At 32.5% G+C, this 18,771-nt stretch overlaps 1 protein-coding gene and 1 long non-coding RNA gene across 3 annotated transcripts in view; both read left to right on the top strand.

Annotated features, from left to right (window-relative positions):
- Positions 1-479: 479 nt before the first annotated feature.
- Positions 480-3,146, top strand: LOC145325599 (uncharacterized). 2 transcript variants are annotated; one of them, XR_013881526.1, is made up of 4 exons: positions 480-528; positions 672-752; positions 1,065-1,693; positions 2,052-3,146. It is a non-coding gene; the product is annotated as an uncharacterized LOC145325599 (long non-coding RNA). The 2 variants fall into 2 exon arrangements; XR_013881527.1 differs by having other exon boundaries at positions 482-528; positions 672-745.
- A 4,287-nt stretch (positions 3,147-7,433) lies between these two features.
- The window catches only part of LOC145327013 (uncharacterized), a 74,617-nt gene continuing 63,279 nt past the window's right edge, over positions 7,434-18,771 (top strand). Inside the window, exon 1 of the mRNA XM_080170489.1 lies at positions 7,434-7,485. The gene's annotated coding sequence lies outside the window, so the exon portion shown is untranslated. The remainder of the gene's footprint in view (positions 7,486-18,771) is intronic.

Below are 18,771 nucleotides of genomic sequence, written 5' to 3'. Positions count from 1 at the left end.
ATATTAGATGTAAGGAATACACATACTGCAGTGTACACTATTTATTCAATTTATAATAATAATAGCAATTACGCCCCTGGCCTCTAGGAAAACTTAAGGGGGGGGTGAGGAGTTGAATTTTTTTTGGGGGGGAGGGGGTATTCTTTTTTCTTGGGAAGGTGGTGGTAACTTCTCAGGACCTATAAGAAGCTACACTGTAAAGGAGAAGCATATCGGTTCAGCGGTTAGCGAGATCTTTGGGAACAAACAAACAGACAGACATCCTGTTTCTTTATTACAACAATTTAACTTCTCATTTCATATAAAAGAGAATAAATGAATATAAATCATTTAAATGTTATGATTAAGCTGAAAAGGTTATTCATAAAAATAAAATTATTAAACAAAAATCTTGTCTATTTCTAAAAAACTAATAACTCATAACTACATACGGAAAGATAAGGGATATGTTTGACTTTTAGAGATAACATTTAGTTTTGCAGCTGAATCTACCACAACATTTCAAACAGATTAATATAATTTAAAAAGGTAAATATTTAAGTAATTTTAACATATTCTTAAAATTAGGTTTAAATAAGATTTTATATTAACTGTAACATTGAGATTTAATACAGAGCTTTGATTTAATTTAACATTTATTAATACAAAAATAAACTGTATACTTTCTTTAGGATTGATAAACCAACATTTATAGCACATTCATCTACTGAAAGACAACTTATATTAGTAGAAAGCAACGCTTAAAGTATGAGGTACTTATTTTATTAAAGTTAGAATAGTGATAGCATTCTTAAAAGTGTATTTTAAAGTTGAATTTAGGCCCCATAGAATATGCCTTTATTTTTGTTATGCATTGTCTTTTCTTTAGTAATTTAAAAAGTACATTATTGCAAATATATATATCAAAACATAGTTATAAATATTCCCAGGACATATTAGAAGTTGCATTGTATAGAAAAAATAATTCGGTTTAGCAGTTAGCAAGATAATTCATTACACACACACACACAGACAGACATCCTATTATTCTTATATAAGGATTGAAATATTCATTTTACTTTCAGATATGGAGAAAGACGACTTTCCAACCAGATGTACTTGTAGAGTTAAATTGGGAATAGTTCAGTTAAGACCACAAGATGTCCAGGAATCCAAAGAATTTGAGGCAAAATACAAATTAGTCAATCAGGCGATTCATTTCTTGGGTTCTTGCAATGTACAAGAAAAATGTACTATCCAAGATAAAATTAATGAAATCAGAAAACAAATTGGGAAGTTTTATTTTGACAAAGATGAACGACTTATTGCCATTCCCAACCAAATATCTATGTCAAAAAATGAAACACCAAGGATAATATCAGGAAAATCAGAACTAAATGACAAGTTCTATGATAAGTACTATGAGGACAGATTGCACCAACAATTAGTAATTGCTATAAGAAACAAAAAGGCAACTGCTTTGGTATTGGAAGGCTTCCAATCAGATAATTGCTTGCAACCTAAAATAGAGAAAAGTAGGAGTATCAGAGGAAAAGATGAATTTGCTAATATTAACTGCGAAGAGAAAGAGCTAATGGAAATACTTGAAATACCAACTATAAAGAAAGAAGACCTGGCTTTATGAGTGGCAAAGCACAAGACTTCAAAATTCAATCTCAAAGAAGATGATGGTAAATCTTGGCTGTTTAAGAAGGTATTAATGTCTATTATAATCATAACTGCACTTTGAAGTAATACTTTATACTTATCTAGTAGTTACACTCCTATAGGGGCCCTTGAATTGGTATTTTTGTTGGGGGGTGGGGTGTGGTGGTGAGAGAAAAGTCAATAATCACTGCTGAAGATTTTGAAAATATATTTTTTTATTCTAAGGCGATTTATCTTGGGAAGGTGATAGTATCTTCCCCTAAATTAGCTATAAACCTTCCCAGAACCTATGAAAAGCTATACTGTATAGGAGAACTTTATTAATTCTTTAATATTTTAGTACAAATAGACACACAGAGATCCTTTTACTTTTTTATAAGTTTCAAAATGATCACATATTTCAGGTGCTACAGAATGAGGATGAAAAAAGGCTTAAAATAATCCCTGAAGAAAACCTAGAGAATTTTTACATATATCAGTGGTTTAAATTTAACTTACAAGAAATTTCAATGGAGTGGGATTCCTTGGTTGTGCTAGCTGAACATAAACTTGTAATAAACATTGAAGTTAAAAGTGGCCCAAAGTTGTCTGTCATTAAAAAAGCAGCTAAACAAACAGAAAAGCACTTTTCTTTATTTAGAAGAATTTTTAGTTCACATTTGTCTGAAGAGTGGAATTTTGTAAAAGCTGCCTTTGCTCCAAATTTTGCAGTCAGTAATCAAAATGAACCCTGTGCATACTGCATACAGTTTATATTAACTCAGGAAGATGTTGTTGATTTACAACCATGGATAAATCATATCATTAAACAATTTGTTTCACCAATAAAAACTTTTACTGATGAAGAATATCAGAACCTTCTAGTTGGAATAATAGGTTTTACTGTGACAAGAAATGCTAACATGCTTACAACTCTGATTCATAATCCATTTGAGTTCAGCCAAACCATGGAACAAGCCTTGACAGATCAAAGTTCTGGCATTGATGGTGAAACTCCAGCTGACAGAAATATCATTAAGAAAGTTGTGGATGGTGACACAAGTGAATATAGACATCTTTGCTACATGCTATCTCCGGAACAAATTAATGCAATTAAAAGCCCAGCTTCATTTCTCATCATAGAAGGAGAATATGGAACAGGTAAAACCTTTGTATTGAAGGAACGTACAATGATGTTAGCAACAAAGTATCCTGAATGCAAAATAGCTTATATCAACCTTTCTGGACTGATTTCTGATAGAGGACTTGTAACAGTGAAAGAAAGACTATCACTCATGGATTATATAGCTTTAAAGGATTTTGAAAAATTTAATAATGTTGATGTGGTTACATTTAATGACTTAATCCAACGTGTACCTTCTTTACAACTTGAATCTTTATTGATTTCTTCAAGTCTTTGTAAAATACAAACTACTGTAGACATGAAGGAAGTAATCCATAGCTTTTTGAAACACGAAAACTATGATTTTGTATTCATTGATGAATCACTACCATTTTTGTCCATGTTAGCAACCTTAGCAATTTTTCCCTTGTCAATATATCCACGTTTATTTTATATCCATTGTGTAATTATTTGCTCAATTTTCCCAAACAATATATACACAATATAAGGGAGGGAGGGGACATTGGGCTGTTTATTACACTAGTCCCCAAAGTTTTATAATAACGTTTTCTTAGTCGTTGACTTAACAATTTCAGAGACTTTTATTGAATTTTGATTTGTCATTGAGTTGAGTGTCCAAATGTTTTATCACTGATTATAGTCTACCTAAGGGGTAACTTGATTATCATTGGAGATGTACATTAATTCAACAGCCATTGTCTTATCCCTATACATTTCTGATAAAATATCCATCAAAATCAAGTGTAAGGGGCTGTTCAAAAATAAACGAGGGTGACAACACCCATAAGTAGCAAAACACAAAAAAATCATAGAATGGACAAACAGACAAAGCGAGTTATAGAGCAGATGTTCAGTTCTCATAATTGTAAAAACAAATTACGAAACATTTAAAGAATAACGTTTACATCTTTTAAAGCATGGTCGAAAGAAAGATGACAAATAATGTAAAGATTAGATGCGGTCAGAGGAATCTTCACTAAAAATCTCAGCTGTCTATCTTTAATAGCAGCAGAGAAAATAGCATTTCCCCCATTGCGTTCCGGACTGATTGACTGACTGACGGACTGACAAAATTAAGTATAGAGTAGATTTGCTTCTAAAAAATAAAAATTAAGTTAATCATTTTCTCTTAAAACATTCACCCCAATGGCAAAATAAAGGCGTAGGATACAGCCCCCTATACAACTTATAAACTTGATAGGGTCTACACCCCCCTCAAACAACCAAGGGTGGTGTAAAGCTGGCATGCAAGGTGCCATTGACGTCAAAGGGTGAACTATTTACCATCATTTTACCCCCTCAAATATTTTTATAATTCATTAAATTGCACCACTCAAATTATTGAAACCCCTTATTTAACTTTTTTTAAATAAAAAGCTTGGACATCCCTGTATTGGCATATCGTATTTTTTAAACATGTACTATATATTTGAGTAAAGTGAAACGAATCTAAATTTTTCACCTCTCACTTTCAAAATACAAATTAGATAAAAAATTTAAAGGCATACTGAAAATTACTTAATAGTTATTTCTCGCATCGTATTATAAACGGCTTTCCGCGGATATAGAATGTACAATTAAAAGATTAAAACTAGTTTTTTTAGCCCCGAGGTGCCGGAGGCACCGGCTAAAAAAACTGGTTTTAATCTTTTGATTGTACATTTTTATATTCGTAGAAAGTTGTATATAATACGATGCTAGACATGGTTTTTTCGTATGGATGAGAACCGGTTCCTATCCACCGGATTCGAATGAATACGAGAAAATAAATTATTAAAAATATTTGAAACCTAAATTAATATAAAGAATTTTTAACAAAGCATAATAGAAAAAAGTGTATTAATAGCATCCGAGCTAATTACTGACAGAAAATAATTAATAAAAACATTAATCTGACAAAATACACAAAAGTGTACGATAAAATATTTGCAGCAATAGATTTAAAAAGATTTTTCAGTATGGCTTCGAAACCGATTAATAACAGCTGGATTAGAAACGGTTATTAGCCATACTGAAAAATCAAGTTTAGCATAGTATTCAAAAAAATTCACGAATACTAAAATAAAAATCATGAAATCAATTTTTTTAGCGCATTCGGCCCCTCGAATATTCGAATATGATAACAATTCTTATTATAGACCTTGTACAATATGTTAATAGTTATTTCTTGCATCGTATTATAAACAGCTTTCCGCGGATATAGAATGTACAATTATGAGATTAAAACTAGTTTTTGAGCCCCGAGGTGCCGAAGGCACCGGTTAAAAACTGGTTTTAATCTTATGATTGCACATTTTTATATTTGTAGAAAGCTGCATAAAATACGATGCTAGACATTGTTTTTTTGTATGGATGAGAACCGGTTCCTATCCACCGGATTCGAATGAATAGGAGAAAGTTTATTAAATAATATTAAGCCAAATTCTGTAAAACATTTAGGCTAGCTGGGAGTTAGGGTTTCCTAAGCCTCAAATGGATATAACGTAATATATATGATAACCTCGGCCGAACATCCCACTGACAACCAACCCTTTGTTTGTACGACAAATGCCTAAGGTTCTAACTTTGCATGATTATGAATTTCCTGTTTTGGGTCAAGGCATTACCCTTTTATAAAGACTAATGTCGCGCACCTCACATCTCAGCAATAGGAACCATTTTAAAAAATGAATGTGTAAGACTTTGGCAACAAGGCTTAATTTATAACTCCTGGGCTAGCCCAAGTATTTTTAAGGTCACCAATTGTTGAAAGCGAATCTTTTATATAATTTCGGTCTGTCAATCTGTCTGTCTGTTCGTAACATATAGCTCTTAGATAGCTTTAAAATATTTATTTTTAAAACAATTTTTTTATGATATTATTATCCAATTCATCTCGATTTTGGAATAGTGATTCCTAGGAAAACAGAGTACAATGTCATAATCGAAAGTCCTAAAAATGTAAGTATGTCCGGGTTCCTGTATGTATCTAAGTAGTTTTGCAACAACTTTATTTAAAATTTAGTTTGACTTATACATTCATATTCAACTTATTCAGTACTGACACTGTACGAGTGTTAATGTTCATTAGTCCTCTAGTTTCATACCTTTGCTTTTATGGATGTTGTCATCATTGTTAAAACTACAAAAAGGGTATAGTTTTTATACATAAAAATTTGATTGTAAAAAAAGGATGGCAACACAGAGAGATAGGGGACAATGGGCTATTTATTACACTAGTCACCAAAGTTTTATAAAAACGTTATCTTATTTTTTTGCTAAACAACTTTGGGGACTTTAAATGAATTTTGATTATTTTTTTAAGTTGAGTGTTTAAACGTTTCAACCACTAATTTCAATATCAAAAAAGGTAATTTTTGTGTCATTGGCACACCTATAAAACACCTTGAAATATCAAAATAACCAATGATTTACAAATGTTCTAACATTTTTGCTGTAATTAAAGAGTAGCCATTCTTTTATATGTAACAAAACAAAACTAAGTTCGATAAACTACTCAAGATCTGAAGATTTATTTGGTGTTTAATAGTATAATAACAAGGATGACAATATCCGTAAAGCAAAACTCTGTTTTTGATATATGAATTAATGTTATAACTAACATCCTCTAATTATTTATATAACTTCTTCGCTTTTATAAAGTTGTACAAAAATTTTCCCATGGAAAAAAAAGAATTCTTTCAGCTAGAAAAGGGGAAGTAAATTAAGGAAGGGGTTATCTTAGACAACATATTGAACAACTGAGTCCGACGCATTTCTAGCGCAAGCCCTCTTGACGCAACAAATGCGTACCTCCGTTGGAATTTCAAGTGATGGGGTTATTTTGACGCAGAGACACACACACGCACACTCTCAGACGCGTTGACGCATGAAATAATTATAGATAGAAAGATTTATACTTATACAGAAAAATGGAGATACGCATTGATTACACGGGGGGGGGGGGGAGTAAAGGGTATTGAAAAAAGGGGGAAAAGTACGCATTTTCGCGTCATGGAATAATTGGGCTTAAAACTATTATTACTTTTTTTTATTTTTAAATACTTAGTTGACACAGGACAGTGAACTTGTACACTTGTGCGTGAGTGTGAGAGGTGTATGTGTGTACAGATTTAATGTACAGGTGTACAGATTTGTGTACACTACAAGTGCACAAAAGGAATGGATGATTTTTAAAACTAATGATGGGTCTTTTGGATGCTTTTGATGTTATATGAGAAGCCAAAGATTTTCATATAATTATATAAATAGCCTAAAACAGACTCAAGTCTTAAATTCTATAATATAAAGTAGTAAGGTTTCTTAACTGGAGCATAAAATTTCAATAACTACTGAAATGATTAATTACTGATTTTAGGAATGCTTCACGTAGGTCCCAGGATGGTATTTTGCTATTTGATTTTTAGATTTAATCCTTTAATCCTAGAGGATCAGCCTCTAGTTTCAAATAACCTACCCTAAGCCATCCCAAGACCTACAGAAAGCTTCCATAAAAAAAAGAGAAGCCATTCGTTTCGGGGGTAAACGATAACTTGCCTGACCAAAAAAACACTTTAAATTTAGGAAAGACTTATTTACATAGAATCTTTTATATTGTCCACAGAATAGGATATAAAAATTTGTTAATAAAATGAATTATTTTTTAAAATTATCCATTAATTCTAGAAAGTTATCTGTCAGTGTGTGCAATATTAAATAGTTTTAGTTTTTTAAAGGTAAGTTTTTTCCAATATTCTTGGCTCTAAGACAAATAGCACAATATTTGTAGAAATAAAAACAGTAAATTGTTATTCAGCAGAAACAAAATTGTTGCTTTCTTATTATTAAAGTGCTTCATGATCACTGAATTTCCCCTCCTTATTGCTTAACAGGGGGAATACGCCATAAAATCTTTAATTGAAACTGTTTAGAGATTGTAAGTCTTGACTATGAGTATGAAACTCTACTAAATAGAAGAAAATTTTTAATGATAATAAACATAATTACCTCTTCTGTAGATTAATATTATCTGTGGAAAAGTTTGAACCAATTTTGAATGAACCAATCAATATTTAATGAAAGTAACCAAAATGAATGAAAATGTTTATATAGGTTTGAATATCAGTATGATTTACAATCCAATGTCCCTCTCTAATGTATTTCACAAACTCTACTGTTCCTCTCCTTTAAAATTTGTCCTAAGCTTATTTAAATAGGATCTCTTTTGATGGGGTTGACTATCTTTAATTTTCTTTAATTAAAATTATTGTGAAACTTTATTTGTGTCTTTGGGTGGTTTCAAGGCTATTTTGCATAACCCCCCCCCCCCCCCCCAAGCTAAAGGCGAAGCAACAAGTTTGAAATCTAGTGACAAATGTAAAAAAAATTAGTTTAATTGAAAAAAGTGGTGTATTAGTTACACCTAATTAAAGTTAAAAATTTTAGTTTATTGCGGTTTAAAATCAAAGTTTCCAATATAATGTAGATAACAAGAACAAAATCTATTCCTAAAATGGACGTCAAAGCTTCTTATTCTTATTGAGGTAATGAGGGGGGGCAGAGTGAAAATTTCAAGATTGTGAATACTTCAATTTTATGGGGTTACAATTTTGTAACAAACAGCCCGCAGAAAATTTATCTCACCGTTAAAATGTAATAATAGTAGTGGTGTGGGGGGAGGGTGCAGCGACACTCATTAACCCTTTGACGTCATTGGGTCCAAGTTATCACGGCAAAGGAGATAATTAATTTAATCATAACTACGAAATGATAAAATTTAAATATGATAATCAAATTTATAGAATAATTGGTTCCAAAAACGCCCCTAGTGGCTTCTAATTTTTTTTTGAGGTGGTCTTTTTTTCTAGGCGCGATATCTCTTCGGAAAGTGTTGGTATCATACCCTAAAATAGTTATAAACTATAAATAGTACACACAGACTCACATTATGTTAATTTATATAAGCTACGCTACAAAAAAAGTCCTTGCACCAATCATTATTGCAATAGATATATAGATAATATTGCAATTAAAATTTAAAATTTGTGTCAATTAAGGATTAGATATCAATTTTTAACTCCATACATGCTTTGATAATCAATAATTATTGAATTTTTACAGGTTTTGTAAATATAAAACTTTACTTCCTTGATAAAGACCCCCCCCCCCCCTCCCATCAGGGATATAAAGGGTATTAGACAATGGTCTATAAATTGATGTACAACCCAAATGATGTTAAATTAATTCATCCCTTCTGTAGATTACAATTAGTGGTTGAAACATTTTGACACTCACACAACGTAATGAACCAACAAATCAAAATTCAATAAAAGTTCCTAAATAAATAAACGTTATTATAAAACTTTGGGGACTAGTGTAATAAACAGCACAGTGTCTCCTCAACCCCCCCCCCCCCTCACATTCATTATTTTTTATTTGATAGCCTAAAACCTAACTTACCAATCGATCCAGTTTAATTTTTTTTTGAGAAAAAAAACTTTTCTTCGAATGGTTGATTTTTTAGGGGTGTCGCCTACTACCCCCTTCCATACCCAATATGTAGCTTAAAACCCACCCTTAACGATCGGTTTAGCCTTTTATGAGATATAAATTTTTTTGCAACATAGCATCGTTGGAAAAAAAGAGATTAAATTTATCTTTTAGACGAAAAGTTTTATGATAATTGAAAATAAATGTTTGTCATTTTCCAACTTATAGTTGTCATCCTTCCTTTATCATTTTTACATCATTTAACCTTGGCATTTTAAGGAAAGAAAAAGTTTTAAACATCCAACAAGAACAAATTTATCCACGAACTTCAATAATAAATTTCTTCTAAATTTAAAGCATCTTCAAAGATTTTTCACTTTGGGAAGGGATATTTCTCCCCCAACAATAGTTATAAACCTTTCCTAGACGTATAAAAAGCTTCACTGTACAGGAGAACCATGTAAAGAATTGCAATGTTGCATTTGAGTTTATAAAAAACTATTCAACATTTTTCAGACAAGATATCTAGGGAACCTAAGACTTAAACAACAAAGTTGTTGATGTTGTAAAAACAGAATGATAATTCACAGTTTGTAAAGTTGAAGTGCACTTCAGTCGAATGGATGTAGAATATACGTGGATATTATGACTGAGGAATTATTGTCATTAATTTAGGTTGCTATTTTCACTATCATTTGTTAGTCAATACGTTAATCCAGTAGAATGGGAGGGGATGGGACAAAGGGGGGATGTGGGATCAATATTTAACCCGCTACAAGTTTCATTTTATTAGAGTACAAATAATCTGGTGTATTATCAATGAATTAATAAAACCATTGCTTGTCGTTATTCTTTTTTCAGGGTTCCCAAATATAACAATTTTCACACAACTTTTTTTCTCCAAAATTAATTTTACCATTAAGACACCTAAATATGAGTTACTCCCTCTTTTACAATTTTTTGTGGTTGGTGGTATCCTTTTAAAACTCCACCAAAAATGATAGTTATTATAGACAGCTTTCCGCAGTTAGTAAAATGAAATATTATGAGATAAACTCCAATTTTGTTAGCCCCGGGAGGCCGAAGGCCAATCATAACAAGCTGATATTAATATTAAGATACTCATTTCATTTTTCGTGGAAAATTTTCAGTAGTATTATACGATACATGATTTTTCGGTATGGCTCAGAACCATTTCAGTATCTTATCACATATTTCAGCTTTATCTTAATTTAATCTATTTTGAAATTAATTAGTTTGAATTACGTTCATGTTTAAAATCAATTTAATTACGGTTTTCTTATTTTTAGAGTTAAATTTTAATTTAAAATAATTGCTATTGAAAAAGATAAAACATTGATTTTATCGATTTCATTTATAAGCCTTATGTTGTAAAAAGATTAATTAGGAAAATTACTTTCAGCAGAAGCCAGGGATCATAAGGGATATGACAATGAACGATAAATTAAATTGATGATGCTGTGAGTATTGGTGCAAAAAATATGACGTAACAAAAAAAATTAGCCAATGAGAGGCCGTTATTGACCAATGGTATAATTTATAGTGGACTCTCATTGGCTAATTTTTTTTGTTACGTCATATTTTTTGCACCAATACTCACAGCATCTAAATTGATGTACATCCCAAATGATGTTAATCAAAATTACCCCTTTTGTAGATCAAAATTGTTTGTTGAAACTATGCATGTAAATGAACCAAGCAATCAAAATGTTAAAAAGTACCCAAAGTTTTTAGGCCTTTGAATAAGAAAACGTGATTATAAAACTTTGGGTACTAGTGTAATTAAAACAGTCAAATGATTCTCTGAAGTTAGAACTCAGATGCACACGGAGTCTGGAAGTGAGAATCCTTTGGCTAATCTTAGATTGGTAAGCTTCGCGCACAGCTGATTGTATTCTATGCTACATTACAAGCTGACCCGCAATTCTCATGGAAGCTACTCAATTATTACATCACCCTGGCCTAGAGTTTTGGCAGGTGTTCCATATTAAGCCACCCTAATTAATGGCACTCTCATACGAGGAGCATGGATGAGGGAAAGCATGGTTAGAGCTGCTTGATTTGTAGAATCCTAACTTCCTACAAATCTCCCCCCTTACAACCCTAGGGCATCTTAGGGAAGGTTGCGTGATCATAATCTGACAAATTGCGACAGCATTTGTCAACCAAGTGCAAAGTCTATGTGGGGACTTGAACTCAGTTTCTCCCAACCACAGCGTAGTGCGCTAACCACTACACTATGGGTCACCCCATACAGTCAAATGTCCTATCCATCCCTGAGCAGAGTATAACAAGGATGACAAAAAAGGGAAAAAAGAAAATATCCCAACAGACTGACAGACTGACAGACAGACATATTGATGTCAAAAGCAAATGTTAATTTGGCCAATAAAATTTATTTTATGGTAACAAAACAGAAAATTTAGGAATGTCTCTTTCGTGGCAACGCCTCTATCGAGTCGTTTCTTCGTTTTTGCAGAGTAGCTTTTCTCCTAATTCTAGCCCCTGTGGGGGGCTCTAGCCCTGCAGGGAAATCACCTAACCTAACCGAAAATAACCTTTCAAAAGCCATTGTGAAAATACGACGAAACGCCCCTTAAGAGGCGTTGTAACGAAAGGGACTATACCCGAATATTTTTATGATATTGGAGAATTATTTTTGCCATTTGACATATAATTCAGGAATCTAACGGTACTAAAAATTTATAAGTATTCCCATGAAAAAAGAAAGCCTTCTGCTAATAAAAATTATTGGTCAAAAAGCTTGGACACTATTAATTTGGAACCATTCTAAAGTTTTAAATTTTTTAGCCAACAAAAAAGATAAAACGTTAGATAAGTTCAGTGAAATTTACAGTTTAATGTCTCCTCCCTCCCTTTCAAATAAATAATGGTTGTATGATATATAGCTGTTTTAGAGGTATATAGTGAAACACACAGAGGGCAAAAATAACGACTCCCCTCTTCCATTCCCTTTACCTATATCCTTAAAATTAAAAGAACTGTCCAATGAATTAGTTCTATATTAGCAAGCCAAACTGAAAACAATTTTTTTTCCTGTCATAATATCCACGTTTATTTAACATCCATTACCCTAATATTCTTGAGTTTAACAAATTATTGCTTAAATATATCCAAATATGTTACAGCATTTTTAAAGATATAATCTTTTTTTAATTGTAAATGCACTTTTAAACCCTATTTTTCCTCGTCAAAATTAAATTACATTCTTTTTTAGAGCGAAGCTTTTCTATATTTAGGGTCGGTCCGTCCGTACGTCCGTCTGTTACGGTTAGCTCTTTTAGTTAATTTAGGCATGTTAGAATTGTCCTATCGATTTCAAACTTTGCATGATGATTCCTGTAGTAGTTAGGTACGATTTAGAAAGCGTAGGAACTCTATAATTGTTACCAGAATGTCCGTAAGTCCATTTTAATCATGTTGATTTTTAACTTTTTTAACAACTAATTTTTATGTGATAGAATTATCCGATTGATCTGATTTTTGAAATATTGATTCCTAGGACAACAAATTACATTGTCCCGCGATTTAGAAAATTTTTATTGCAGTTTATTTTAAATATAAAAACTGTGATGGTGGTGCTGCAGCACCAATGTTTTAATTAACTTGCCGAAAAAAATGGGAGAGTTTTTTTGGGTTTTTTTGAGGAGGGGGGGGGGGGGTATCCCAGCACCCAAGTAAATAGCTTTAAAAAACCACAAAACCAGTAGATATATTCCCTGATGAGTAGAATCCAATCGGTTCAGTAGTTACCGAGATATTAAGCTTCAGACGGACGGACGGACAGACATCAAGCTACATTGTATTATAGATTACTAATTTACTTCGTCAATAACAACTCAAAAACTTCAACATATGACAATAGCAAATAAGTGTTTTTAATTCTTATGTTTTAAATACTGAAATTTTGATCTATCTATCTAAAATGTCTTTCTATCTATCTATCTTTCTAAATGACTTGTTTTGTCATCATTATCAACACAAGGTTTTTGTTGAAGTAGCTAGTGGCGTAGCAACTCTATGATTCAATATTTTTCTTCATAATTCGTCCTGACACAGTTCGTTTGAATGTGCTTTGACTTTTGTGTCAGAACCTAAATTGGGACATAGTGCATTTCATTACCCTAGGTTAGGTAACTTCATTTCACTTTTCTATAAAATCTAAAACGCAGCCGTTTTTGAGAAAATTAGATTTGAAAATTTTAAGTTCAATTTTCATCCCCTAGGAGTTACCGCATAATCATGACAAGAAAAGCAAAGATTATTAATTTAAAATTTTAAACAAGTTTGCTTTTATAATGTTTTTCATAAAACCACTATTGAAGTTAGTTGATACGGGGCCATTTTTATCAGTTGCTTTGCTAAGGTCACGAAAATTCAGCCTTAAATAAATCATATATAGAGAGGTTTTATAAAAGACTTCATAAAAGCAAAGTTGTTTAAAATTTTGAATAAATAATCTTTGCTTTTCTTGTCCTGATTATGCAGTAACTCATAGAGGATGAAAATTGAACTAGAAATTTTCAAATCTAATTTTCTCAAAAACTGCTGCATTTTAGATTTTATTTAAAAGTGAAATGAAGTTACCTAACCTAGGGTTATGAAATGCACTATGTCCCAATTTAGGTTCTGACACTAAAGTCAAAGCACCTTCGAACGAACTGTGCCTGAACAAATGAACGAATAGATCAAACTACATTTTTTTCAAATCTCACTGAATACACCTGTAGACAAACAGACACTCATCTCACTACTTGATGGCACTACCGGATGCACCGACACAAATTCATTAGCTAAAAGCTACCTAGTTAAAGTGGAGGAAGACGATAAAACCCAATTCACTCAGTGAAATATCAAGATCTTAACAGGCAAACAAAACAATCTTATTAATTTATAGTATACTAGCGGCTACGCCCCTAGAAGCCTCTAGTGGCACTTAAGGTAGGAGTGGGAAAAGTCGATCTCATAACATTTTAAATTTGAGTTTTAAAAGAGTAAAAAAAATATTTTTTTGAGAAGGGGGTGAAGACACCCTCCCCATAAATAGTTTAAAACCTTCCCAGGACCTAAGAAGCATCACTGTAAAGGAGAACAATATCGGTTCAGCGGTTAGTGAGATCCTTCGGGACAGACAAAAAACGCTTACTACTTTATATAATAGGACTAGCGGCTTCACACCTAGCCTCTAAGGATTTGCCCCAAGAGGTTTGATCAACCTAATTTTCTGTATTTTAGATTTAAAAGAAATATTAAATATAAAAATTTTATTTGGGGGTGGGGGAATTTTTTTTGGGGGGGAGAGAGTTTTCCATTCCACTATTTTAATTTTAGTTTCGAAAAGAAATTTTTTGTGGGGTTGGGGTTGTCCCACCCCCCCAAGAAAATAGTTATAAACCTTCCCGGGACCTATGAGAAGCTACCCTGTAAAGGAGAACCCAATCGGTTCAGCGGTTAGCGAGATCCTTCGGTACAAACAAACAGACAGACATTGTTCTTCTTTGTATTATAGATGATAGAATGCCATATATATCAAACCAAAAAGATTTTTTGTAACAAATACCCTGCTCTTAATTGTTGCGTTCTTGTTGTTTTTTTTTGGACACTTGAAAATTTATTATAAAATCAGGTGGGCCGTAATATTTCAAACTAGAGTATATAATTTTCAATTAATCAATTACACTTACTGATAAATCAATAAAAATCAGACAACAAAGAACTAGATTTTTAATGGACTTTAATAGCTTTTAGAGGCAAGGGGCGGAGCTAATAGTTTAGGCAAATATTAGAGTAAAACACTAGAGGGAGAAAGGGTTAAATAACTGTATCTCCCCATCGCAGTGTCCTTGTGCCAACAATTGGGTCATTGAAAATCAACCAATGGTGTCGCTTATATTAACACAGCCAAGTAGCAGAAAATAATTCAGAAACAGACCAAAAAAGGTCATTGAAAAAGGAAGGGAGGTAGTTATCTGTATAATATATAGTATAACCCATTTTTTAGCATCAGCAGCCCATATTTATCAACGAATTATCAAAAAATGTATATGTCCTTGTTCTCTATATATTTCCACATAAGTAGATATAAAAATATTTTTTTTACATTAATTAACAGCTGAGATTTTTAGAGCTTTATCGTGGGTCATACTGCATGTACGTACATCTATACTATAGATCTGTTGGGTAAATATTGATCTAGAACAGGGAGGAGAGTACATTAATTAATAACATTAATCCCATCACCAATCATCCCTAGATTTTTTTTTGATTTTTTAAAAACAAAAATTGAAAAGGGGAAGTCGACTTCTCCCCACACTACAAGTGCTCCTAGAGGCCTATAGTGGCGGCCGCTAGTTCTAGATAATTTAACAATATTGCCTAGAATGAAATTTAATACCTAGTTAATTACTTTTTTAGGGTGGGGTTATCCTGCGATTTCAAGACATCATCTAGAGAACCCTAGTTCTCATGTGTAATACTATTAACACCCATCATAGGATATTAGGTTGAGCAACATTCATAAAACAGCCAATATTGCCTGGAAGTCCTAACATGCATAGTATACGGTTGCGCCTGTTAACGAGCCATAGCACTTTTTCTGCTCTCCGTAGTGTAAAGCGCCAGACATATTAGCAGTAGATACCACTTTTAACATCTCTAGTATGAACTAAATCTAATAAGTTATTATTGTCAAAATACAGATTCATTAAAAAATTAAATGATAACAGATCTAATAATTAATAAATTAAAGGGCTTGATAACCGCTCAAATTTATTGATGCAAGACTGCGGATGTGATTTCGGTTGATTTTTTAACAGCGGCTGTCTCTGGCACGCGGCTGTAGCTTCTAACTAAGTTTATATTTGCATTTTCGCAGCAGAAAACATAATTTAAGCCGCGGCTGCTGATCTCCGTAAAAAAGTAATGATTGAAATGAAATGTTATTTTTGTTGGCAGAAAAATGCATGTCATCTTTTGTCCGCCAGTAGTCATCAAGGTTATGCATACTAGGTTGGAAAATTAGGGCCACGCGCAAATTAATTAATTGAGGGTTTGGTGCTTTCCTAATAAGTTCCTGTTAATCACTAACACCTCCCCCCAACCCCTAATTTTGCAATCAGTTGAAAAGAAGGGATAGTTTAGTATTCACTTTAGTATTCAGGATAACTCTTTTCTGATAATCTTCTTATTATAAAATTAATCTTTAAACCAATCCATTTTTTTTCTGGTTTTTTCATGGTGTCATCAATAAATGTATAAGTATAGATGTATAATCCAGACAACTCGTGGAGGCCCTTTTCGTTTACAAATTACTTTCAGTTCTTAAGCTGTGTTTATATTTCCGACGCTTCTAGATGATTTTTAAAGACCAATCCAAAATCGGGACAGGGTCTCCATCCTGTGGGCTGGTTTACATGAAGCTCTCTACCCCTCTATTCAATAACTTTAAAGTGTCACCTCATCATATTGACTTGACCAAAAGAACCTTTATGTCTACTAAGCTGTACACTTGTAAACAAGGATGATTTTGTTAGTAGTAATAATATTTGAATTTTGTTACCGGTTGAGCAATGATAACCTCCTTCTTCCCCCCTCTTATTTAAAAAATAAGGCGAGGGAAGGTTTTTTGTTTTGTTTTATTTCTTTAGGTTATATTAGGCTATATTAAGCACTGGGTGGCCCCGCAGGGTTAGTAAACCGCATGTATAGGTTCTGCATGGGTTAAGGAAGGGTGAGAAACAACCCCCCCTCTCCCCCCACCCTAGTAATTAATTTATTATAAAAACAAGGTTTGGGGGGAGGGGGGTAACAATATACTGTGTTAAAGCGAACAAAATCTTAAAATATAGTGAAAAGAAATACAGTGATGGTAATAAAAATGTGATTCAAAACATTTATAAAATATATTTAAATTTTGCTACAATCAAAAACGCAAAATTAAATAATAAAACTAAATGAGAGAAAGTATTGAGTAAAGAATGTATTGGCATTGGTCATTTAGTGAAAGAACGTAGGACAAAACAGACAAAGTGAGTTATAGAGTAGATGTTCATTTGTCATATAAAAAAAAAAGATATAAAGAGAACACAGAGAAAAATCAAAGATAATCACGAAACCTTTCCAAAGAATAAGTTTTTATGTATTTAAACGACAGCCAGGCGGACAAAATAGTGTATAGACTAGATTCGCTCGCTTCATAGGAATCTTCACTAAAAATATCAGTTGTCTATTTTAAATATCAGCCAAAAAATTAACATTCTAACGTTACAGACTGACTGTCGGACAGGCGGACGGACAGACAATGTAAATTATAGATTAGAAGCACTAATAAAATAACTAAAACGCACACAAACAAATAAAATAAACACACACACACACACAAAAACACGTAAACATGTTAAAAATAATATTGTCATCCTGGACATAAGTGTAATCTTTAGGGAGGGATGGGACACTTGGCTGTTTTTTTTAAACTAGTATAAAACGTTTTCTCGTATTCATTCGAATCCGGTGGATAGGAACCGGTTCTCATCCATACGAAAAAACTATGTCTAGCATCGTATTATATCCAGTTTTCTACGAATATAGAAATGTACAATCATAAGATTAAAACCAGTTTTTTTAGCCGGTGCCTCCGGCACCTCGGGGCTAAAAAAATAGTTTTAATCTCACATTTGTACTTTCTATATCCGCGGAAAGCCGTTTATAATACGATGCGAGAAATAACTATTCTCGTATTCATGGATAGGAACCGGTTCTTATCCATACGAAAAAACAATGTCTAGCATCATATTATATCCAGCTTTCTACGAATATAAAAATATACAATTATAAGATAAAAACCAGTTTTTTTTAGCCCGTGCCTTCGGCAACTCGGGATTAAAAAATAGTTTTAATCTTATAATTGTACATTATTTATCCGCGGAAAGCTGTCTATAATACGATGCGAGAAATAACTATTGTAACCACAATTTTCTTATTTGTTAGCTTCATTTATAAAATTTTGTTTGGTTGGTTCATTAATTAGCAGTATCCATACGTTTGATATAATTCTACAGAATAGTAATTTTGTTTCTCGTATTCATTCGAATCCGGTGGATAGGAACCGGTTCTCATCCATACGAAAAAACTATGTCTAGCATCGTATTATATACAGCTTTCTACGAATATAATTGTACATTCTATATCCGCGGAAAGCGGTTTATAATACGATGAAAGAAATAACTATTCTCGTATTCATTCGAATCCGGTGGATAGAAACCGGTTTTCATCCATACGAAAAAAAACTATGTCTAGCATCGTATTATATCCAGCTTCTTACGAATATAAAAATGTACAATCATAAGATTAAAACTTGTTTTTTTTTTGCCCGTGCCTTCGGCACCTCGTGGCTAAAAAAACTGGTTTTAATCTTATAATTGTACAATTACATTCTATATCCGCGGAAAGCCGTTTATAATACAATGAATGAAATAACTATTATCATCCTCGGG

This window comes from Acartia tonsa, chromosome 8, assembly GCF_053477335.1.
Source record: "Acartia tonsa isolate MP-2025a chromosome 8, ASM5347733v1, whole genome shotgun sequence".
Taxonomy (NCBI): Eukaryota; Metazoa; Arthropoda; class Copepoda; order Calanoida; family Acartiidae; genus Acartia; species Acartia tonsa.
The sequence above is the reverse complement of the archived record's forward strand: the minus strand, read 5'-3'. Positions and strand labels throughout refer to the sequence as shown.